The sequence below is a fragment of the Zonotrichia albicollis genome, chromosome 2, assembly GCF_047830755.1.
Source record: "Zonotrichia albicollis isolate bZonAlb1 chromosome 2, bZonAlb1.hap1, whole genome shotgun sequence".
Taxonomy (NCBI): Eukaryota; Metazoa; Chordata; class Aves; order Passeriformes; family Passerellidae; genus Zonotrichia; species Zonotrichia albicollis.
In genome coordinates this window covers 69,154,962-69,181,330 of record NC_133820.1, presented here as the reverse complement: position 1 = coordinate 69,181,330, position 26,369 = coordinate 69,154,962, and the positions used below count along the sequence as shown (strand labels likewise).

Below are 26,369 nucleotides of genomic sequence, written 5' to 3'. Positions count from 1 at the left end.
CCTTTTCAGTTACCCATTATGAAAAAAATATAAAGTATTATTACATATTTATAGATGTGTTTAAAGTACAGTTGGGAAAAAGAGACTGTGACAAAGAACACTCTGTGTAGATACAGGTCTATATTCTAAATCTAGTCAGTAAAGGCAGCAGAGACAGGAAGGTTTTAACAGCTAAAGTATAGGAAATCTGGTTTGGTTCTGTAGCTCTTCCAAAAATTTACTGCATGACCTTGGACAATGTCTGACATAAAACAGACAAACCTCTTTGTGATTTTACCATTAGATATGAGGAGAAACCTTGAGCCTCTGTGAGAAACACAGGACGTACAAGATTTCCAAGCACAGGATTTCCTAGGATGCTGAGAACAGAATTGATGAGTGTTTGGTGGGCTGATAATTGGCCAGATGGCTGGACCTAGAGGGCTGTGATCAGCAGCACAAAGTCCAGCTGGGACAGGTCCCTTGTGATGATTGATACTAGGGTGAGTACTGCTCAGAATCTTCATTAATGACCTGCATGATTGGGTAGAGTGCATCCTCAGCACATCTGCAGAAGATACAAAAGTGAGAGGAGTGACTGGTACACCAAAACGTTGGTCTGCCATGCAGGGGGCCTTGGACAGGCTGGAGAAATGGGCTGACAGGAGCATTATACAGTTCAAGTAAGGAAGATGTCAAGCCCTGCCCCTCGGGAGGAATAACCCCAGGTACCAGTGCATGCTGAGCCATAATATCTGGAAAGCAGCTTTACAGAAAAGGACATGGGGAACCTGTAGGACAGGTAATGTCTCCTTGCAACAAAGGCAAACAGCCTCCTGGACTGCATGAGGCAGAGGATCACCAACAAGTCAAAGGAGGTCATTCTTTCCCTCTGTTAGCATTGGTGGGGCACAAATGAAGAGCTGAGCCTGGTGCTGGCATCTCCAAGACATGGACATAATGGAGCGGGTCCAGCAAAAGGTCATAAAGGTGCTGAAGGGGTATGGATTATCTTTGAAATAAGAAGGGGTTGAGAGAGCTGGGACTATTCAGCCTGGAGGAAAGGAGGCTAGGGAATCTTACCCATATGTATAAATATTTGAGGGGGTGAGAAACACAGAAGATTGAACCAGGTTCTTCCCAGTGGCACCCAGTGACAGAACAAGACAAAAAAGACAAATTGAAACACAAAAAAATCCCTGTAAACATAAGAATTTTTAAATTTTTTTTTTTTTTACTTTAAGCATAGTCAAGTACTGAGGCAGGCCCAGAGGGGAGGGGTTGTGGCATCTCCACCCTTGCATAGTTTTGACATTCAAGAGGCCATGGTCCTGCACAACATGCTGTAGCTGATGTTGTTCTGACCAAAGGGTTGGACTTGATGATTTCTAGAGATGCCTGCCAGCCTTACCCTTTCTGTGATTCTGTAAGGATCTGCAGACATAAAACATTTATTGAAATGAGGTCAAGTATTGAAAGTGGAAGAACTAGACCTTTGAATCATGGAGTCCAACTATTAACCCAGCACTAAGGCCACAACTAAACCATGTCACTAAGCACTACATCTACATGTCTTTTGAACACCTCCAGGGCAGGTGACCCAAACACCAGCCAGACTCAACACTTGACAAACCCTTCTGTGAAGAAATTTTCCTAATATTCAATCTGAACCTCCCCTACTGCTTGTTACTTGGGAGAACAGACTGACTCCCACCTGGCTACCTCCTTTCAGGCAGTTGTAAAGGGCCATAAGGTCCCCCTGAGCCTCCTCTTCTCCAGGCTGAACATCCCAAATCCCTCAGCCGTTCCTCATTACATCTGTGCTCCAGATCCTTCATCAGCATCACTGCCTCATCCAAATAAGTGGGTCTCTTTGTCACAGCAGGAAATCAAGTTGGTCAAGCAGGACCTGCCTTTCTTAAAACCATGCTGGCTGGGCCTGATTCCCGAGTTATCTTGTACCTGCTGGTTGATGGCATTCAAGGTGATCCGCTCCATGACCTTTCCCAGCAACAAGGTCAGGTTGACAGGCCTGTAGTTCCTTGGATTCTCCTTCCAGCCCTCTTGTAGATGAGCATCACATCTGCTGTACTCCAGTCAACAGGGAGCTCCAACAGTTAGCCAGGTCTGCTGGTAAATGGTGGGGAGCGCCCTGGTGAGCCCTTCCTCCAGCTCCCTCAGTGCCCCTGGGTGGAGCCCAATGGGCCTCACACACCTGTGTGTGTCTGGGTGATGAGGAGGTCGCTGACCATCCACCCTTGGGCCCTGGGGCTTCATTCTGCTCCCTGCTCCTGTCCTGCACCTCAGAGGGCTGGGTACCTGGGAACAGCTGGTCTTACTGCTAAAGCCTGAGGAAAGAAGGGATTAAGTACCTCAAGTCTTTTCTTCATCCTTTCTCACTGTTTCCACTGCATACAATAAAGGATGGTGATTGTCCTTAGCATTTCTTCAGTTGCTGATGTATTTACAGAACCATCACCAAGAGGCTACAAGAGATGAGCGTACATATTGACCTCCTCCTGCACCCCTGGTTGCTGTCTATACCTTGGCCTACACCATTTCTTTGCAGAAAGCTAAACGTATCAGAAAGAGTCTCATCTTTTTTGTACTGATCCTCTAGTCCAGAAGAGACATGAAAAGCCCCATCCTCTCTTGTTTTCCCTGAAGTCTTGGGATAGTTGAAGAGGCACCATAGCACTTCTTTCACTTTACATGACAGTAAAAACATCTAGATTCTTCCTTTGCCTGGATGGCACGGGAGTAGAGAAACTCATGGTTTTTCCTGCTTAACTGCTTTATGTCCTGAATCTCTTTGGACTGGGATTATGAAAGAGAAGCCACAACACTTCGCTTCCCAGTACAGAGGGAGAACACTAGGCAGGCATCTCCCTTGCACACTTTGTGCAGGTATTTGCACAACATTATATATAAATATATATATACACATAAATGTATATATATAAAAGAGCAGATTGAGCCATTTAGAGAAAGAAGGAGAAAACTATGTGATGGAAGAAGGGTAAAACACAAAAATGAGGACGTAGTGAAGGCAGGTGTGAAGGGAAAAACATGAAAAGGGTATACTCAAAAGTAAATTGTGCAACCTGACACCTCTCTCACTTAAAGGCAAACATAAAATAAGGAAAGATTGGACAGCTTTTATCACACTCTTTTCTGGAGCATTCACATGCCAAAGAGTTAGCTATTCTGAGGTGCAATTTCATAAGGTCTGCCAGCACCAGATTCCCAAAATTATAATGTACAAAGTTCAAACTACAAGTTTTAACTTGTAGTTAACTCCTTTTCAAAGCTCTGTAAAAAAGGGCATTTTCACAAGGACACAGTCACAACCTCCCAGCCATCAATGTCGTGGTTTCCATTAAGTAAAATATGAATAAAAATCTAATGACAGAAAAGGAAAATTTTGTTTCTCAAAATGCATTCTGAAGCTCACATCCCATCATCACTACAGTTCTAATGCCCCAGTCAGAGCTGAATAACAAGTAATAGATTAAAAAGCTCTGAATATGCACTTGATAGTCTCCTCTTCCATTACTCTGCTGCACTCTCTGCTCTTTTCCCATCGTTAGTATTGGATAAGACTTACAGGAAGAGATTCTTCTCCGACACAGCTATTGAAAACCCGATAGTCTGATTTCCATTATTCAGTTTGATTTCTGTCACCTCTCTGAATCTATTCTCACAGAAACATAGATTTCTTAACATCCATTACACAAATGCGACTTCATCATTATTCACAAGCATAATACCAGCTTCATTTTGCACCTGTTTCTTGTCTCCTAGCTAAAACCTCTTTTAAAGAATATCTTCACTCCTCGCTCCTGAAATTTTTTCTTCACCCTAGAGCAGCATTTCTTCTTATTAGCTATGATATACTTTTCAAGATCACCCGAAATACTCCTCAAAACCTCCACATTTCCTGTTTTGTCTGACATGCCTCTGCTTTCAGATTAGAGAATTATAGACTACCCCAGGTTTCAGATAAGAAGCATTCAGTGAAGTACTGTATGACCACTGCAAAATAAAAAAAAAATCAGGTTTATAAACAGAGCCTGGACAGCTCACCAAAAGAATAATAAACATAGGTTCTCTTGCATAAGCAGTAAGTAAACTGCCTTATGCATACAGGTTTTATTGTCTGCTTCCAATGAATTTATCTCATTTTCACTATCAATAAAAAATATGGATTTGGGGAAACATAAAATGAGTTTAAGGATGAATTTTTAAAACTCTCATAAAATGATGGATCTACTAAGTAAATACATTGATTTTGAATGCAATGAAATAGCAAACATTACTTGTTTTCTGTGAAGATGGAGATGGGCAGAGGTAAAGTCAGGATTCCCCCTAAAAGCCCTGTTTTTCAGTGGTTTCACAATTTGGCCTGCAGACTACATTTGGCAAAGAACACTTCAGCTGGGAGTATCTTCTTGCCACAAATAATTTTCAAAACAAATTAAATCTGGGTCGTTTTTATGTAGTTAGCAGTGCAAAGGAGATTTTCTGTGCTTGTTAGTGGTCTTCCAAAAAAAGGGCTTTGATTTTTAAAAATTTGAAACATGGCAAATGATAAATCCATAGAACTGTGCAGTCAAATCACTTGGGGTATTCTGAAGGCAAACTCAGTTAAAAATAAACAAAGGGGTTGACTAATTAAATAAAATTAAATAAATAATAATAAATAAACCTAAGGGTTTGACTTGTTATTTTTGAACAGAATATTTACAGTTCTTTTTATATGTGAGGCTTTACAAAGCTATTCCTGTTCACCAAGAGAGATGTAAAGAAGGTTTTAGCATACTCTTTAGCATATAGCCCTTTAGCAATGCAGAGGTTATAAAGGTGTATTGGAGAGATGACACCAGAGAAAAATAACTCTCATCATCTCAGCCCATTGCTTTGCTAATCTGCATCGATAAACCGGTTTCAAGATTTTTCATTTTTAATCCTAAGAAAGGCACACTTTAATGTCTGTGTTTAGCTCACCCCTATTGTCCACCAGTAACTTCATGTGAATTGTCTTATGCTAAATGCAGAAAAAATCATGACAGAATTAATTCCCAGCTCTCACTAATCAGACTGGGATCTGAAAAGGAGACGCACATTCCTCTCCCTACATCTTTAGTAGTATCAAAAGACTGGCAAACAATGCTACCCTGCTGATTTCAAAACCTGTAGTCTCTTCCACAGCTGCACAGACTTTGTCTTCAGCCCATATGCATAAGTGACAATCACTTACACATAAAGAAAGATTTTGCTGCTATAGCAGTAAAAAAGAAAGAAAACCCAGTTCCCTCTCCTGTTGCTGCACTCTCTTATACACTCAGTAAGAACAGAAAGCCTGAAATTGTTGTAGACACTGAAGAAGAGTGGATGTAACTCTAAAGAAACAGGGAAAGGGCCTCAAACATATGGCATTTCACTGTTTGGCATGTGAAAACAAAGAGATATCCATACCTCCAGCTCTTGCATACAAAAGGTTGGCCAATTCCATATATATTAGTGCTGTCAATTGTCCCTTCCTCCCCCCTGCCTCTGTGGCAGAGGTAGCAGAAGAGGATATGCCTATATTGCATTTACTCAAAACCCATCCTACCCATACTATCACATAGCCAGTTTGGCTCAATCTAAGATGCCAACCTCTGCGCTGGGGCTTGGCATGTGTAAGCAGATGATCCCTCTTCTGCTGCTCCTCACTTCTCAGGCAGCAACCTCGGAGAATTACTCTTGAATTACCAAGCAATAATTCACTATTTTTGCAAATACCAGAGCACAGCCTGTCTGCAAGGCTGGAACTCTGGACCCTTTTGTAAAGCTGATTTTTTAACAAAGTGTAAAAATTCTGCTGGGACACAGAGAGCCTGCAGCTATGGAAAGAGTATCCATGTGCACTTGGGTGTGCATTTAGGTAGATGGATGGGCATGCACAAGGCTGGTTGTCATCAAGAGGAAAATCTGACACCAGAGAGGGCTCTAGCAGCTTGGAGAACCCACAACCACCACCAGACACCTGCAGTCCTTTAGATCAATCTGACTCTACAGTGCAAGTGTTGGAAAGGTGGGTGGGTGGATTGATGGGTGGGTGGGAGTTTTGTGAGTTTCTGGAACAGCTCTTGGGTTCTGGGACAGCCTTGATGGCTAGAAGGAGAGATGCACAGGTGTTTCTGTGCCCTATTGGATTCTCTGGTGGCTGGCAGTGGAATACCTAGTTGGTGCTTTTAAGGGTAAGAACTGTTTCTCAGTACAGAAGCAAAATACTCTGAGGAGTATTTTGGAAGAGCTGGCAGTCATGCACTTTGAAAGAGTCAAGCTTCCAAAAGGATGTCTGTGACTTTTCAGTGCTTTTCAGTGTCACATGAAGGATTAATCTCTCCAGGGAGGTTGGACTGGATTAGGTGGTTTGTTCAGGGTTGGCAAGAGTGTTTTTGCAAACAGTGCCAAGGCTGGAATAAACTGGAGCACAGCTATACTGAAATGAACTAAAATGCCCAGATATTCAGGAACTCCAACAGCATTCTGAGGTTTTTTACTTCAGTAACAATTTTCCCAAGGTTTAGGAGAAACAGCTTTAAGAACAGATCTTTCTTAATATTCTGTATAAAATAACAGCATTTAAACATTATATTTTATAGCTAGGCTGTATTGAGTTTTATTTAATACTTGTAACAGAAGGGGCTCATCTGGGAATGTGTTCTATTGTTATGAGAAATCATAACATTGTTATGAGAAATCAAAACAGGAGAAATCACGTGAAATGCATGGAATGACAGAGGTGACATCTGAACAGTCAAAAAAGGGCTCTTCACAGCCTTCAGAGACTATAATTTTTTATATAGTTACTCTGTTTTCAAAAAAAATAATTCACACTAATGTAGTGCTTCATCATTAATGTGTGATTTGGTACAGGATATTTACAGATGCATTAATTAGTGGGAATAACTGATCTAAGTTTGTAGAGTAATAAGTTTGTAGCACGATCTTCAAAAGGGTGCCCATAACCTGCAAATCTCAAACTTCAGAGCTGATATGTGGAAGTTAAACACCTGCAGAAGGCAGGAAACAGCGCTTTGGGCGGTTAGTTTTGGTGTTCATATATTCATATGAACTGTAAAATGAGAACAGACAACTAAAAATATCTTAATAAGGCACAGTGCCAAAAACAATGGACAGAAACATTTTTCTGCTGAGATTACTCTGCAGTAATTTAAAAGGAATAGCTTAAAAAGTAGAAAGAAGCTAATGACTGCAGGCAAGTTACGTTGCAAATGTGCTTTTCCTTAGCAAGCTGTCACTGTGTACAGAGGTGAAATATAAACCTGTAAGTAAAGAAAATACATGCCTATATTTTAAAATATTATGTTTATATTTTATTATGTCCTATTTTTCAAATTGTTAAAATTATCAAGCATAAAACTAATATTTATTCCTCTATTATAAGCACCAAGCTACACTGCAAACTCAGGACTTACAGCTATACAAACACATCTTATTTATGTACACAAGGAGAAATATTTCTTGTTGGGAATTCAGTCCAAGTGTGTGGTCATCAAGCTTTAAATCAGAGACTAACACGAAAATGCAAGTAAAACATTTACTCTTCTATTATTACTATTATTATTTCTTAAATTGTTTTTCAGTTGCTTTTTTTTTCTCATTTTCAATATTCTGCCGCTTGTAGAGGTGCACTGGTTTGTGCTCAATTATTTTTTAAAGTAAATAAGTAAATAAATAAAAAGAAAACTCACTCTTGAAGTGGTGATTTGTTAGGGAAAGACAGAATATACCCTAGAGAACGAGACTGCAGAATATTTGCCTTCTTTATAATGAAGCTCCAGATCCTAGGCATTTGCAATTACAGTCCCTTCCACAGCAGGAACTGCTGTTGTTATTGATACCTTTTATAGTCCATGTCATGTAGAGAGGCTCCCAGAAGGTTTGGTATTTTAAGAGCAAAGCAGGCTGGATTGAAAATGGAAGCAGGTTGAAAAGCCTGACATTTCTCATAGTCTCCCCTTAGAAACAGCTTCCAGTACATCGAGATACAAAGAATACAGGAAAGTAAGTTATGACACTGACCTGGTTTAAACTGATAAAAACAAATAAAACTGATAAAAACTGAAAATATGAATTCTATTCTTTCCCCTTAAATGTCAATGATAGAAACCTATACATAAAATATTCACCTTGAACAACATGCATATTTTTGATTGAATAATCCTGTACATGTGTAGTTGCAGTTTAGAGCTTCACCAGCCACAAGGGTTGAAGGTTTCCATTTGAGATGTCTGCCTCATGCTCTACTCCCTCACCTATCCCTCTGCCATCACCCTGCTCCCAGAAGATCAAAAATTAAAATCAACTTGTGCTAGTTAATCTAAACAACTGGGTTGCTTCTAAGAACATGGTTGACACAGATATTCTGTGTATTTTTTTTTAACATTCTACAGCCCCCAGGAAAATACACATATTGAGCAGGGTCAAGCAAGGCTGAATTTGTGAGGGCTGATTCAACCAGGTCTGCATAGACCTGTGATCTGCAAAATGGTTATTGCCTGTCCTCAGCAGACAATTCACATCCAACAATTCACATCCAACTCCTGGTAGCACCAAATTCTCTGTAGATGATGCCTGCACTTGAGTGTAGCTCAGCCCATGAAGCTCCAGTCCCCAAGCTGCACCTTCACACATTAAACTGACCTTATTCCAGGGCCTCTCCTGCTGATCCTGGGCTCTATCTGTAAGACTACAAAGGATCTTTTTCCTTGTGCCCACTCTTGATCCTGAATTAACATCCTATTCCCATAGGAAAAGAGAAAGCTCCAGAGAGGATTCACGTGCCCTACCTTTTGCCTCCTAGAAAGGAAGACATTAGGATCTGGAATAGACTGTTTGGATTCAATGGAAAAAAGAGGTTTTTCATGAGGGGTAACTGATCTTAGACACTATATTTTAGCTATATCTGCTGTTACCAGTGTATTTGATGATGGTATGAGCTGTGCCTGGAAAGGTTTATTTCTCTGCAGAGGATACAGAGGAAGCTCTGAGAGGCTGGTTCAAATGTCAATGCCTATGTTTCAGCTGACACAAAGAGGATAAACTAAACTTACCCATTCTGATTTTGTGCAAAGAAGTAAACAGTGGACAGAAAAGATATCAAGGTGAATAAAAGATGTAGGAAGAGACAAAGAAAAAAGAGAAAAGAAAAATAGGGACAATGTGGTGAGAAAACATATGAGTGGCAGAATAATCATCAGCTTGGAAGGTATAAAAGTCAAACTAGTCTGTAAGTAATGGTTACACATCTCTCTTCAGAAGGTGGAATCGATCCCAGAGAGCTTCATTTCTCACATTCCTTGGTTTTAACAAAACACCTCTGAAATTCACAAGGAAAATTACTGTCTTAGCCCTCCTTTAATTTCTGGTGTCCACAGAGGGCAGACAGCTTATTATTATCTTCAGTTGTTCAACTAACTCAGATAGGAGAGGTATGAACTATGAACCCAGACATCTTAGCTGCAGTTATAGACTATGAATGGTAGCATGTAAGATACCATTTCTAGTTTCTTATTTTTAAAAGAAAAGACACTATTGGACTCAAAAGTCAAGCTCTCGGGAGGCAAGCAGTATCCCAATTTAGGCATTTTTTATTACATCCGCTTTAAACAGGATACAGATTAGGCATGGGACTCTACATTAATGTTTGCCTCATTCAGCAGTTCAGTATTGGTTATTTTTATTGACTAGGTTTAGGGTGAAAAGTGAAGATGACTTTATTCCCTTGCAGGACTCACAGCTACTTAGTTGCAGAAGGCTGAAGATATTTTGGGAGTAGAAGGTGGAATTAGAGAAAAAAGGCCATATGTAGAGGCAGTGGGATTTCAGTGGTGAGAGCAAATTTCTTCATTTGCCAGTTATAAATTATTTTGGGAGTATTGGATGAGCTATGCTAATCAGACAACTTCATTTTGGGTTGGAGGTGACATGGCAGGAGCACAGCTATAGATTGAAATCATTATCCATTGTGTCTGGAACATATAAAACGCTATGAAATACCCTGAAAAATCAATATCCCAGCCTGGACACTAAAAAATAGGTCAATGTATTTGATAAAGCTCAACTGGGACAAATATCTCTTGGGAAATTCAGCTTTCCCATTAACCTCAGGGATGGTTAATTTCCAGATGATTGAAACTGGTTTAAACCTGTTAACCATGCTTCTACTTCCCAAAAAACATAAAATCTTGCCTTTGTTCCATTATTTTTCTTCTGTGCCTGATCTGACAGTGATTTTTTTTTTAAAGCAGGACCTTTCTATCTCAACAGCAGTTAGCACCTCTCCTATAGCTTAATATATTTTGCTAATCAATATCCGTGAGACATTATGAGTGTGGTTCATCTTGCTGAACACTGGACATTTGCAAAGCAGGTATTTAACATCTGAGGCTGTTTTTACAGGCACTAGAGAGAAATGGGTAAATTTTGGCAGCTGGTTCCTCTGACCTATTTTAGACATGCCTGTTTCTCTTGTCTAGCTATACCACCTTCAGGCAAGTACTGCTGCTGTACACATCTGCATTGGAGAGGTTCAAATGCCAGCAAAACAAAATCCACCTGCCACTTAACCTTTCAAACAGAGAGTCCAAAATAACTAAAATAAAGTGGGTTTACATAAAAGAAAATTTCTCCCAACATTTTTAACATTTTCATACACCTTACAGTTTTCATTCCTTTTTCCATGTTGTCCTTATCTTGGAACATGCACAGATAAGCCTCCATGACTACCTACTTTGACAGATACACAGATAAGAATGTACTGTTAAAGTGATTTAGCAAGGTTGAGGTATTTAGGAACAGCTTTAAAGCTGCTTCGAAAGTGGTTTAGTACTACAAAGGCATCATTAAAGCATTTATAGTTTTTTCTTCTTCTAAAGGGGGCCTGGGGTGGAAAAGAAAGAAAGGAAACAAGGAAGAAAGAAAGGTGATCCAAGTATAAAACCTTGGCATTAACTCAGTGCCAAAAATAGCAAAAGAAGCATAGGAGCATCCCCAGAATGCTGTTTTGATTTGGCAGTACCTCAATTTTTTTAAACTTCCCTCTAAGGATATATAAATGCTGAATGTTCTCAAACTTTCACTTTACCTTCTGAATGAAGAAGGTCTCTTACTTTTTTCAGTCAGTCATCTGCTGAGAGAGCTACAGGTGGGACACTTACAGACAGACTTATAAAGGAGCTTTTCACCCAGCACCTACTTTTGCACAGTACTTTTTATTGAGACAGCATTTCAAGCAGAGAACTCTGTACAATGCAAAACTGAGAGGAGACATTCCTTTGTTTCGGCTGAACAGCACCCTCGTGGCTTCGCTTGCTGCAAGACCTCTGCAAAGAGCTGCCATAAAGCTGATATAGAGCCATAAAGCCCCCATAGCCTGAAAACTGGGTACAGTTTACACACAATATAAATGTTTAGAGAGTGCTGGTCTGAATGATGGAAATTTTATTTCATATATATATTGCATGTTTTTAAGCTCTGTGGCAGAAGTCTTTGCTCAGATAAGAAGGGAAAGACTGCTGGCAAACTGGAAATACTTTAAATTTTCTGATATAATATCTTTAATTTTAGTTCACAGCAAATCTTCTGCTTAGCTGAAGATGAATCAGGTACTAAATACAACTACCTACACAGCTACTGCTTGTGAACACCAAGGGTCTTTACTTCCTAAAGACACTTCCATCAGATTGTAGAAAATGGCTTTTAATAGTATCTTTTTAATTTTCATAGAAGTAGCCAACTTGTATGCACTTAGAAACTGCTCTTCCATTTATGATAATTGAATCAGTAACTGCAGGTGTCTTATACTCTGTCACAAGTTTATAAATTTTTTGTTAAAAATTTGCAGAAGTCAAACTCTAATCTAACAATTGTCAAATTCTTAACTACAAAAGATTCAGTAAAACAGTGTAAAATCTCTTGAGTTAAAGCTGAAATACACTTAAAATTTAAAAAATGCTTCTCCCTGCAGTGAAAAATAAAATTGAGTACCATAAGGCTTCATTGTGCTAATTTCTGGCTATGCAAACATGATGCACCAACATAAAAGGTACCCACAGGAGGAAAGGATCTTGTGCGTCACTGAACTGTAGTCACTGAATGTGTGATGGATGGTCAAGATTTCTGCATTTTCTCTGACACTAGCCTAACTAACCACATGGTGATGGAAGAGTCAACATTTATTTTTACAGGCTACCAGGAGTCATATAGTGATGCATGTACAGAAATATACTTAAGATTTTTTTTTTTCACCGTGAAAGTAGGGCAAAATTCTATTTTTGTTTTGATGACAGAAGGGAGTTAATTTTTTTCTATAACATTGCAGAAAAAAGGTACAGCTACAGTCCATAAAACTTTTATGAGTACTCTTATTTACACTGTGCTTAAAAAGAAACATCTGTGATTGCTTTATAGTTTCTTTGTTTGCAGACAAAATTTATCTGGTTTACAAGTTCCTTCTGAAAAGCAGCTGAAACAGAAAATTCACCACAGCATTCTTTTCCACATTTGGCCTTTTGCTAATACACACCTTGTCAGGCTACAACAACTGAGGATCACAGTTCTTCAAAAGCATTAGGGAAAAGTATGGAAGCAAGATTTAAAATGTAAGAAAATTGATTTCCTTAACACAGCTGACAGTAAAATAATTACTTACTTGTTTAGTGGCTGCAGTTCCTAAAGAAATATTGTGTGACTAACTCCTCAGTTACTGTGCCAGAGTCTCAGGACGAGCACTGCCCACTGCAGTGAAGTCCATGCTTTTGTGTTTCTAAACCGGCAGTGCACAAAGCCGGATTAACCACACCAGCCACACAAAATCCAAGCATCATCCAGCTCACTGCAGAACTGAACCAAGAGGCCACAGAGGATACATGTGTCCAGCACAGGTGAAAGAACCGCACCTGCTCTGCAGACAAGGCAGACTTCTGCATGCTTGTGCAGGTACAGCCATGCACATACATACCCATACACTAGAGCTTGCAGCTTCCCAGCAGAAAATCCCTGCTAGAAATGCTGTTTAAATTGTGTCAGTGCTGCAGCTGGGCCCCACTTCACCTCTCTCTGATACAGTAACATACTAACAGGGAAATGGAACAGCTCCACTGCAATGGATTTGTACCACCAGGCACATTTCTGACAGAAACTACTCAAGCAGGCTGAAACCTTATCAAACTTCCTCCTTGATTCTGGGGTTGTACCAACCAGCTTACAGCCTATTCTGTATTATGAAAAAGGCACTTCATGTTTTGATCTTCATTTGCCAAATTTACCCATTTTTAAGAGAGTTTGGGGACATGTTGCAAAATTTCAAGATGCCAGGAAAGCTTATGAACAAGAAGCACCACATGATGACAGATGTATTTTCAAGAAAGATTTGACATTCAGAGTAAAAGGGCAACATAGGTTGGGGAAGAGATAAATGTAAGATGGCAGAGCTCATCTTTGTATTTAGATGCGCAGTCAAATCTGAGGCTTGGAAGCCACAGGGGATGGATGACATTAGGTCTGCTGCCCTGTAAAAATGATAGTGAGATTTTTTTATAGTTCTGGTGTATAATGTTTCTGCAAGAGAGCAGGTATATATACAGCCCCAAAAACCTGAAGGCTGCTCTGAGATGAGCGAGATGTGTTTCAGTCCCTCACTTGCATATCACTGGACAATCTGGAAGGCCAAAAATTGACAGCTGTGCAGTTCTTCAGGGGTTTCAGAGGAGCAAAGCTGAGAGGCTCTGTACATTGCAATGGATGTTGCTCAAGCCTGGGGCTGTGCTGCCGTGTTCCAGGATGCCCACAGGGATGTTCCAGCTACAAAGTGACCTTAGCAGCAAGGGACATGAACTTTTCTCTCAGTACTCAGCCAGTTTTCCAATGGATTTTGACGGGGAGTCCCAATTAATAAAATCATATTTCACCATTAAGCATGGTTCAATATCTTTATTTGAAGATTTCAGTGCAATTGGTTTTTTCCTGCCAACTGGCTTCAGTTCAGAATTCTCTTTACTTTTTCTATTGATCTTTCCTCCTGTCGAAGAAGCCTTTATTCATCCCAATTAATGCAAACTGGGTTAAAAACTTTTCATGCTTCTGGTATTAGTGGTAGCATGTACCATGTTTTAATTAGGACAATATCCCTGAGTAATTCAGGCATTTGTGCACCTGCATCTTGAAAATGGAATCATCTACCCTTGCCTGCCCCTAGAAATCTTCAGTTTCCTGGGATGTATGTGATTCAGTCTAGCCTTACCAGGAGAGTTTTGGAACAAGGTGGGTTCTGCTTGGCCTCCACATCTCTGTAGTGGAGTGAAAAAGCATGACACATATCTGAGTTCCTCAGTTCTCCACTTCTTATCCAGAAAATGTGGAAATCCTGCTACAGATTACAGCACTATAGCCCCAACTCCTGACAGAATTTATGTTCTTAGTTGGACTGAGGATCACTACTCCTAATGCTGCTCAAACTCCATGTCTCATAGGTGAAATATTTCCAGTTCGCCAAATTGTCATTTTCTAGGTTGGTTGAAAAACTTCTGGAAGTTCTAACAGTAAACAGAAACTATGTGAGTCCAGTTTGCCCACTCGTGTCCTTCCGAGCCTCATCCTTCACCCTGCCTTGGCTGTGCAATGGCCACTGCATTGCACACAACACGGGATGATTTTGGGTTTGTAAGCAGAATATTCAGAAGCATGCTACTGACAGGTGAAAAGGAATAAAGAGCTCATGTTTAGAGATGCTGACTCTGCTGTGCTAACACAAGCAAAAATATAAGGGGAGAAAAAGCCTTTTATTTTTATTCTTAGCATTTGAAGCTAGCATTCTGAATACACTCTGGGATTTTATCTCCTGAGTCAAATAGCACTGTATTTACCAACACTTCTCAGAGAAGAATGGCCTTTTAAGTGATGCTTAGCAACAGCATTCTCCATTCTATTCTATTAGTTTTAACACTTCCATGTTTGTTTTTCATTTTGAGTGAAAAATACACAAGAAAAATTTCATTCATGCTCTGAACACCAGTATGTTCAGATGGATGGCACTAGCCATAGGAAGCCCTTCTGTAAATGACATTGCTCTCAAAATCTGTTTGGACCAAAACTCCAAGCCTCCCAAACCCACAACTGATGTCAGTCACCTTTACATGGATGTGATTTTCAGTCCTCTATTAGCTTATGCTGTCCAGAAACCATCAAACTGAAGGATGGGCAATCACCTTGCAAAGACCAGGATGAACCACAGCCCATGAGAAGCTATGCATCCATGTATTCCACAGAAGCAGACAGAGCTATGCTGATCAAAGTCTCTTAGGAAGAATTAGGTGTGCACCAGAATTCAGGAACAGAACAAGGAACATGAAGTTTAATCTTGCAAAGAAGAGAGAGGGTGTGTCTGAGGGGGCATGGCCAGGAGGTTGTTCTGTACCATTTCACATCATACTGGGTGGGAGCGAGGGATTCTCTGGCTTCCTGGAAGAGGAGCAGGGGTTTTGGCAGAGGAAACGTGGCAGGAGGAAGAAGCCACTTGCCTTTGTTCATTGTAACCCAGGGTCTGAAGGAGCATTTTGCATGTAAATAATTCCTTCTTTTGTACACTTTTTTTTATTAATATCGTTATTATTACTGTTCATTTTCTTATCTCACCACTGTTTCCAGTAAACTGATCTTATCTCAACCCATGAACTTCACTTTTGTACCTCCAGTTGTCAGCTGTGGATCTGAACAGTAAAGCCAAAATTCCTTCTCCCTTGCAGTTTCAGATACCTTAATTTCTATTCCTCACTATGTAACTGAACCCGTGTTACTACAAGTCATGTCTATTTGGACTGCCATGTGAGTTTGCTGAGTGTTTTTAACACAATTCCCTACCAGATAAATAAAAAATTTTTAAAAAATCAGCCACTTTGATCAGGACTAAACCATGAAATCAGAGTTCACACATAATACTTAACCTAAATAAAGAATTCATGGGAAACAGATTCTTGCTATCATAATATTTATTGGAAAGGTATACAGAAAGAAAAAATCCATACATGCTTCTCAGGAAAGCATAATTTCCCAATGGATACTGCTCTATTCAACTTGAATCTAAACTAACACTCTAGATTCTAATAGCAGTTGGCAAGCTGCAGACACATTTTTTAACTTAGGCTCACATTTGAATTACCTGGACTTAGATTTCCAATGTGACCTTTTCAGGGCTTTGTTTAGGAACAAAGAGTTCTCACTGGAGAGAGAAGAGACTTTTTAGAGAACAAGATGTATTGCTGAAGGTATGCTAAAATAGGAGCTGCTGCTAGTTTAAATTTAAATAAAACAATGACTGTGCACGTAAGATTTGTTGCTTTCAGATGACAAAAGGGAATATAATTTTAAATTTTTTTTACATTTAAACCAAAATTTGTGATCTTTTGTACCGTGCTTTCAAGTACATATTTATTCACCCTGTGCCTGAAGCTTATAAAACGCAGGAACATGGTGGTTTTTCTGCCTGAAATAATGGACACACTGAAGATGCATATGACAAACAGAATTTTGTTTGTGTCCTCAGCTCTGCAAGGAGTTCCGCACCAAAGAACATAAACAATGAAAGCCAATGCATTTCTCACTTCTCAAGACAGACCCTGCACTCTTAATGACCATTTAAAATTCCAGCATATTAGGATCATATTAGATTTTTATTTTTCTTTTCCCATGGGTCTGCTGATAGGAGAAGTGCACAAAATCTGACTTGCAAAGTGCAACTATCCTGTTCTGCTGTGTAATCACATTTATACTGGAGTTATAGACTAGTTTTGTTCCTCTTTTCCTTTATCCTTCTTAGCTGCATGGCCGAGCTTTTACACTGCCTTTTCACTGCTGAGTTTAGAAATATACAAGAGGAAATCTCAACTGCATATTTACACAGAAAAAAGTGGAAAGCATGGAGGAGCCAAAAAGAGTTTTGAGTCTTTTTGTGGCATGCTCAAAGTCACAAGTGGAGAAGAAAGCCAAAATAGATATGCCATCTAATTGCTAAATATTTACTTAATGCAATCATCATTTATTGAGGAAGAACAAGAGTCCAAATATTTATGCAAGATGATAGCATTAGTTACTATAGATGGGGTTTAACACTAATTCAGGGGAAGAAGACTGCTATGACAGATGAAGATTAGTTTACGTTATTCAAACTGATTATGTCCTTAATTTTCCCCAAAAACACAGCTCAAAATCCACCACAGAATTAAACAGCTCTTCCTCTGAGCTAGCCCCTTCCCTGTAGTCCTCCTTCTACCTGTTTCATTTATGGATGCAATGCCTGAGTGCATGGTCCAACATTCAAAATGTGTCATTCTGATGCAAATTACAGAAGACAGGGTAACACAATCTTTGCCCTTCTCTACCATCAGAGGCACATCAAAAGCACAGAAAGAAGTTTTGTCCCTACAACCACCTGTAAAAGCCTGAAAACCACTCTGCACCGAGGTAGAGCAAGGAGGGATAGTAATGGGAGAAGATACTGCTCCTCTCTGTGCACCTCAAGGGCTCCAGTCAAAAAGCCATGCAGGCAATTAAACCATCATCCTCTAAAAGGGGCTGAATTATCCTTAAGGCTTTATAATTAGATTTTTCAATTTTGAACATCGTGACTGAGAAGGGAAAATTGGTATTAGCATCTTATAGCACAAGTTCCATACCTTTTTGGCGATTTCTCATGGGCATCTCCTTGCAGCACTGACAACTACTTCTTCACAGCACAGCCAACAAACTGCAGCTCCCTTCTCAATCAGCTGACCCATTCTTTTATAGCACTCATCCTCATTGGACACAGCTGTGGCCTGTTAGGGACAGGCCTGCTCCTAATCTTTGGTAATTAGTACAGCTGCAACTCCTCAGGGGTGAGATTACCTTCTGCACTATCTTTATTTTCTTACATTCTATCCCCCCACAAATTGGAGTAGGTGAGCTACTCACAACATAAGGATATAATTCATACATATAGCACAGATAAACTTTGGACAATGAAGGAAAGCTACCAGCATCTGCTCAGAGTGGCTGCAGGAATAACTGAACATGACAATTATTGGATGCCTAGAAAACATTAATTTTATCCCATCTAATGGATCTAATTTATATGAAGTGTATTCAAAACATCACTTAAGGTTATTACCACATCTCTGAAATTATTTCATTCAACTGAATAACTGAAACACTTTATGTACCTTTTATTAATGCATAAACATGATTAACTTGCACTTTATCCATCTGAAATATTAAAATGTTAAAAGAAGTAGAAAACCAGAAAATTACTGGACATTTCCTGGTTGTTGCTGAGTGAGACAGGCAGGTAGAATGAACCGTAACCAACCTGTGACCCTTCCCTTCAATACTAATGCCACTAATAAAATCCGATGTCAATCAGAAGCCCCAATCAAAACAGCATGATCACTTGTCATCAGTCCCTTAGAGCTACATAATAATCTGAAAATTGAATAGAAAAGAAGTGTTTTGTTGAAGATTGTCTCGACAAAATGACTGCCGTTATATTCAGCTTATACAACTAATGCTGCATCTGCTTTTGGTTGACTACAGTTGGATTAAATTTAGATCTAACATGAGGTACATACTGCTATACAGTCACCTCCAGCTGAGATTCCATGCAGTGTTGTTAGAAATACATTATTTTTTTCAAAGATGCAGTGTGAGAGCAAATTTTTTATGCTCTAGTACAACAAAAATGTCTCTTTCCTTTCCCAATAATATTTTCCAACACTGTGGCAATACGAATTACATAAAACCTCTCTGGGCCAGAAAATAGTGCTTGAAGAATAAGCAGTACAAACTCAAGAATTCTGCTTCAGATCATTAAAAGAAACAAAAAGATGCTTTTTTTCTGAATAGCTTAACTAGGTAAAGAAAGACAAATGACATGGCAGGAGAGAGGGAAAAAATTTGAAGTAAAAGAGATTATTTCAAATAATCTGAAGACAAATAAAACAGATTAAATTGAAGTTTATCCTAGTATTAATGGGGCCATGATAAGGCTTTAAGCAGGTCTGCGCTGTCCCATCTGGAGGGATTGTGTTTACACTGTTTCCACTTCTGTAAGTTTTTAACTAGCTCCTTGTTTGATTGCATCTAATTGCTTTATGATTTATTGCTTTTACTTACTGTTGCTTCAGCATGGTTTTCATTACATGATATACTCATACCTATAAGAAAACTGTTCATGAGCAGATCACATGGATTTGTTAGTAGCCTACGTAAGTTTTTTTCTCACAAAATAAATACATGTAAATTATGCATGCTGCTTTGTTGCTGTAGAACCGTCCAGACTGGAGACACTTAGATCCTCCCAAGTTGCTAAGAAAGAGCACACCCTGTGGTGAACTGAGAGGAGAGCTCAGCAGACACAGACTCAGCTTCCTCAGCCTCACTGAGCTAGGGGCACCCCTCATGCAGACGGCATGCAGCAGACAAGTTCCCCATTGATACCCCCGGTAGTGGGGCAGATGTAGCAGTCACTAGACGGCATCAGAAAATCAGTGCAGTCCTGTCTCAACTACTCTATTAATATCTGCAAGAAGAATAGCAGGTGGCTAACCCTGTTTGTATAGCAGGAGACGTGAGGGGAGCGTTTCTCCTGCTGGCTGTCAGCATGGCTGAGATCCCCTTGCAGCACACATCCTCTGAATTCTGTCCAAGCATTGCACCATTGTCTTTGCAGCACAGACTTTGCTTTAAAAGTCATCTTCTGGCACTCAATTTGCAGAATAGCTGGCTGTTTGGCACCCTCTGCACCAGATGTTATCTTGTAAACTCAATGAACAGATGCCTGTTCCATTCTCACAATAAAAGAATAATCACAGTTACCACTTAATTCTGTGATTTGAAGTTAACGATATTTAAGATTTATAAATATGCAACAGAAGCATGTTAATTCTGTAATAGTACTGAAAAAAAAGGCACGTAGCTCAGGAATGAGACAAATATTTCATAAATATGCCTAACAATAATGATTTAATTTATTAGCAGTTTTGGCAGAACAACTGCAAAGAAGATTGCAGTTTTGAAGCACGTTTGTCAATTGACAAAGGGGAGGCTGTTACTCAATATAACAACAATACTAGGTTTATTTTCTTTTAACTATTCAAAAAATGCCTGCCTGAAAAATTCTCCAGATCAAACTGTTTACTTCTAATCTTAAGGTAGATTTCACATCATACTTAAGAGACCAGGCACCTATTATATTTATCAGGCCAGTTATGGCTTCACAGTAATCAGAAGTTTCATGGAAGAAGATCTCAGAGCCCTGTTTCATAGACGGATGACTAGGGCACTTCATATGCCTTTTTTGACTCCTCCACCATGGCTACTTCAATCCCAAGTGTGATAGATGGAAAAAACTAGGCATCAAAACAGCAGAGGGTTAAATTAATCATAAATCATTGTACTCCATCAATTTATGCATTTATCCTATTCTGTGCATCTAAAGTTGAATGAAATGCCTGGAGGTTTTTGGTTGAGCAAACTGAAGTAATGAAAACAATTTCCTAAATAAAATATAAGCATTGTCAAGAGGTCATAAATAGAAGTCCAGCAAGATGAGTTTCCATCTCAAAAGGAGCAGAAAATTGGTTCCTTCAGACCCACAATCAAATGCGCCAGTAAGTGAACTTTTGCCTATTGAAACAGAAAAACAGAGCACTGCAAAATGTAATAATCCTGCAACTTAAAAAGGTTTTATATCATAACCACGGCTGTGACCACGAGGTTAGCGAGACAATTTATATAAACCACACCAGCTTGTTCATCATCCCTCAACAACATCTTCATTCAAGACCAGCCCCTGATTTTGTTTCCCATGAAATCAAATGCTGAAGATCAGTTATCAAGTATGCCAATTTTAAAGAACTTATCATCCCCTCAAACTTGTATTTCCCTCCCTGACTTTTGGCAGCTTCTCTTCCATTGAAAACAATAAAATAAAGGAGACAATGAAATATTCACCCTGAGTATTAAAGCTCAGAGAACAACTACTGGAAAGAGTCAAGTCTTTTAAAATATTTTTTTAACTAGTGCATAAGAAAACTCAAAATATCAGGCGCAGTAGTAGAAAAGAGCTGGTAAGAAAAGGTACATATAAGAAGATCAAGAGGAAAAAATGTATCCCTACTCAAGGATATTGGTCTAACATCTTAAACCAAAACTGCATAATACCTGCCATTTTTTACCATCCATGTCGTTGACACTAATTTGCTCAGGAAGGAAAAGATAAGGGCAAGTAGTGAAGTACTGCAGTAAGGCTTGAAGCCGTGTTAAAAATAGGAAGAACCAAATATCAAAAGGAACAGATGTGTAGAGTGAAATAGTTACTGATGAAGACCACACATGTTCCAAACTTCTTAATTTTTTTCATTCTTCTTTTTTAAATTTAATTCAGACTCATTCCAGTTTATTCCCATTGGTCCAATGTCTGAGAATAGGATACCCAAGCTGAACTTGAGGAGCTTATCTTTTGGTTTAATTACATCTGAAAGGAATCAAATTCACCTGGATGTACAAATACACAGTAAGTAGAGACAATCAGGAAGTTTGCTCCAAGAGCACCCTCCTGCTCCCACACCACCAATACCGGTGAATTCTCTGTAGCTCAGAACCCAAGCAATTAAATAGCAGGTAAAATTGAAAACATGTAATTTGAGAGTCCTGACATGTGGAAAAAGCCAAAAACCATGACTTTGTACACAGTGTGATGAAGTCTGTGGTAGGCTATTATCAGGCACAAATGAGATTTCAGACACAATCTGAAACAGTCAACAGTCAGCCCTTCAAACAGCTCAGCTCAGTGCTCATGAAAGTAAATGTGCTGGGTTTTGCTGAGATAATTTTCTTCACTGTAGCTGGTATGGGGCTGTGTTTTGGATTTCTGACCAAAACAGTGCTGGTAACACAGGGATGTGTTTGTTACAGCTGAACAGGGCTGACGCTGAGTCAGGGCCTTTTCTGCCTCTCACCCCACCAGTGACAGGGGTGGGGGTACACAAGGAGCTGGGACAGGACACAGCCAGGACAGCTGACCAGAACTGGCCAAAGGGACACCCCAGACCATCTGGCATCATGCTCAGGATGTAAAGCTGGGGGAAGAAGGAGGAAGGCCTTCAGAGGTATGGTCTTTGCTTTCCCAGATCACTTTATGTGTGATTGAGCCCTGCTTTCCTGGAGATGACTGAACACCTGCCTGCCTGCCCATGGGAAGTGGTGAATGAAGTCCTTGTTCTGCTTTGCTTTTGAGTGTGGCTTTGGCTTTACCTGTTGAAGTCAAACCATGAAGTTTCCCGTGTTACTGTTTTGATTCTCTTTCCCATCCCACCAGGGGAAAGTGAGTGAGCAGCTGTGTGGTGCTGTCTGGTGTTAAACCACAACAATAAATCAAATTACTAGGAAAGACAGGGAAAACAAATAGAAATATCATTCTCTCATTGCAAAAGTTACATCCTTATCTCATGGTTCCTCTACCCAAAAAAGATGTAGAAAAAATTAATAGACCAATAGGAAGATGGCAAGTACACTCATTGGCATGGAGGAGTTTCCAGGAGAAAATAACTACACAGAGTTAATTATTTTCAGCCTGGGAAAGCAATGACTAAGCATGTCACATAGGGATGTGACAGACATTTACAAAATCATCAGATGAATGAAGAGGATGGAAAGGAATCTCTTCATCCTGTCTGAAGATACAGAGAAGAACAGGGGCATATCACATGAAAGTATCATGCTATAGAACCAAAAAGACATGGTTCTTCATACAGCACATCATTAAACTGTGTGTAAGTCCTTGCCATGGAAAGCTGTAACTGCTAGAAGTTTACTTGCTCTGAAAAGTTAACTGGACCAATTCACAGGGATCACAGGTGACAGCCCTGTCAAGGGCTATCCCCTCTGGCTCAGGTAGTCTGTGAGCAATGAAGTGAAGCAGCACAAAGTACTTCTTGGAAATGGCTATACCTGCCTGTCCTCTTGTACTCTTTACTAGGCTTTAATTTCAGATCTGAACACCAAGTATTGAGTCAGACCAACTTTTGATCTGACTCAGTGTGGCTGTTCCTGCATTAGCCTTTCAGTCACTAGTCAATGGAATAATTTAATAAATCAAAAATCAGAAGTTGGTTTTGAACAGGGAAGAAAAAAAGCTGACTCAACAAATTTGATTTATTTTTATTTATGCTGGAACATGATATTGGAGACTTAGATTTATAACCCTGTGCTGGGAAAAGAGTTTACACATCACAGTCCTACACCAAGATGATGGAAAACTGTAAATGTAACACAAAGGCTAAAGTTGACTTGCAGCATTCAGAATTATTATTTCTCAATGTATTTATTCCTGACCAATAAAACTTCCTAGCAAATGATCATGTTTTCAGCATGCTAAGACCAATTTCATTAAAATTTCTAATGCATGATGGAATAAGAAATATGTCTGCAAAGCATGCCAGTTATTAATGACAAACTCTAAATTATGGTAGGCTGAACACTCTCAGCAGGCTGGAGGATTTGATTGTAGTGTTTTGAGTCTGTCTTACAGAATTGCACATTTTGCGGTTTGGACAATATTTATTATACCTCAGAGAGCACAACCAAACACTTTTATTAAAGCAAACATTTAATAGTATTTACTACACCCACCTTCCTTCCTTCCTTCCTTCCATCCATCCATCCATCCATCCATCCATCCATCCATCCATCCATCCATCCCTCTTTGGGATGTTTCCCTTTTCCTTTCTCCTGTCAAAGGTGTATTTGGGAAGCAGTTGCAAAAGTGTTGTTTTTCCCCCACCTCTTAAAACCCACATGGTAATTACCCTAATCTGAAATTATCCAGTTTTGCAATGTGGTAATTTACAGTTTAAAAAAATATATGAAAAATGGATGAGTTATTATAAAAAAATTTGGTCCCTACATTTCATGAACTCTGACTTTTTCCTATTAATAATAGAGCCCAAAGCGCTGCATATGTTGGCAGTGTGTCACTAATGCTAGTAACTGTTGCTCACAGCTGTTTTTTTAAATACAGGATACAGCTGAAATAATATTCTGTATCTGCCACCACTGGGCTTCCCTGGTTTTGAGGGGAAATCAGGTGTGTCCTGATTAACTGTGACCCTGATTACTTTATTCAACAAGCCCCAGACACAAACCAGCAACACACAAATGAAAACTGACACCTGCATCTTGATGAAAGTTGTTATTTCATGTAAACTGTGATCTCCTGGGAATTTTTCCCCACCTTCTTTAACCATTACCACTAACTAAACCCTAGTTTCATAGAGCTGATATCAACAAGCAGTTAATAAGGCAGATGTCTATGGCTTCAGCCACCCCATGGAAACTAAGATATCATTTTGAAAGTGATGACATTAGTCACAAGGAAATGGTGATTAATCCATCACACAAACTAGGACACTTCAGACTATGAGTAAAAATGCACATTATTCATTTGATCCAATTATTGTTCCAGGTATCATTCTACTGCAGAGACTTCAATTTTTTTTTTCAATCTTGAATTTAATCTTTATGGGAAGAAAAAAAAAGAGGAAAATATGAAGAAAAAAAAACCAAATCAGAGGTGCAGACAGACTTTGGGTTTGGATTACTAGTGGACTATGAAATGCTGCTGTGGCAGAGGTTTCTGGCCCCACAGGTGTCTTGTGCCACAGTGAAGTCCCTTCCTTACTCCCTGAGTCATTCCTTGAGCAGAATCTATGTGGAGGGAGGGCACTTGCCTTGCTCATTGCAGCCTGCATTAGATGAAATTACTATTATTTCATCTCCAGCATCCCTCCTACAACTGACTCAGTAGAAAGAAATGGTTTGGGTGCAAACAATCCTTACAGTGACACTGTACCAGTGACCTAGCCCCTTTTCACCTCAAGAGCTGAGGTCTGTGGATGCAAGGATCTTTCTTCTCACTGGCCAAGAAGCAGCCAGCCATTCCTAACCCTGAGGGCATGGAAGATTCAAACAGTGGTAAATTAAGCACAGGTTAGTTTGGGAGCTGTAATCAAATGCAAGCAGGTGGCAATTGGGTTTGGCTATCTAAGCTGACAGCCTCAGGAATGTGCAGTGCTGTACATACAGCACATATATAGATGCAGATAAAATGAGAGATGCATGCTAAGCTCTTAGAGATTTGTTTTAGCCATCACATTATAGGGTGGGTGTACCTTATACAGGAGTGTTACTCTTCATTGCCATGAACTCTGCAGTGAGACAGACTTATGTCCTAAAATTTAGTACACCCCAACACACTCTAGCAAAATGGAAATACGAGGTTACTTAGGCTCCCTTTGTCATCTGGGCTCCTCTACCAGGGTTAAACTTTTCTATGAGACATTAAAAAGAGGCTCCTGAAAAAAGTAAACTAGAGGTCTGAAATGATAACTGTACCACTTTGGAACAATAAATCCTGTACTTACTTCAAGGCTGGAAATGGTATCTCAGACACAATCAAGAGTAAAGTATTAAAACTGAAAGAACTCTTCCAACACAGACATTGCCCCAGCTTTTACTAAGCATCCAGATGGAGAGGGTTCATTGTTAGCACATACGCATTCTTAAACACACTAGCTTCTTAAATTTCACAAAAAATGGATTTGGAGTTTTGTTCACATCAAAAGAATTATAACAAAGAAACAGGAGACCGAATTTATGATTAAAAGAAGCAGACACATTCATTTTCTTTTCCAAAGCAAAGCGCCATAGGAAAACCAGACTACGGCTGCTGAAGGCATTCAGCAGTGATGAAGAGTTTAGATTAGCATGCAAACAATAAAATGTTTGACTACATAAAAGATAACCTGAGTACCAGGACTATATTTTATGCAAAAACTAGTTATAAAACTGCTGCATAAATGATCCCCATAGGTATAATTTAGGGAAAAATAATCTGAGATATTTACGTACCTGACAAACACTCCAGACTCGGGAAGATTTTTCTGCTGTTTATATGCCAATCGTCTAAGCCTACAATGCTTGGCCATGATATCCAAAGTCAGGCTGCCCATAAGTGCCAGCCTTGACGCTGGGAGCAGCCTGGCTATGTGAGAAGGGCTAATCAGCCCAGGTGGAATATCAGGCTAAAGCAGCCTTCCAGCGCCGTGGCTGGTGTGTTCACACAGCTCAGGTGCTACTGCAGCCTGCCACAGAGACACATCCTGGGGTGATAAATCTATGCTGGGCTCCAGACTACCTGCATTAACACTTCATCTGAGCAATGGCCCCTAAGCCCATTGCAAAGTGGTTGGAGCCCATCCCAAAGGATGCATCCTCCCCACCTTTGC

At 39.6% G+C, this 26,369-nt stretch overlaps 1 protein-coding gene across 9 annotated transcripts in view; it reads right to left on the bottom strand.

The window, feature by feature from the left end:
• The window catches only part of ENOX1 (ecto-NOX disulfide-thiol exchanger 1), a 352,587-nt gene that overhangs the window by 173,358 nt on the left and 152,860 nt on the right, over positions 1-26,369 (bottom strand). The window lies entirely within an intron of this gene.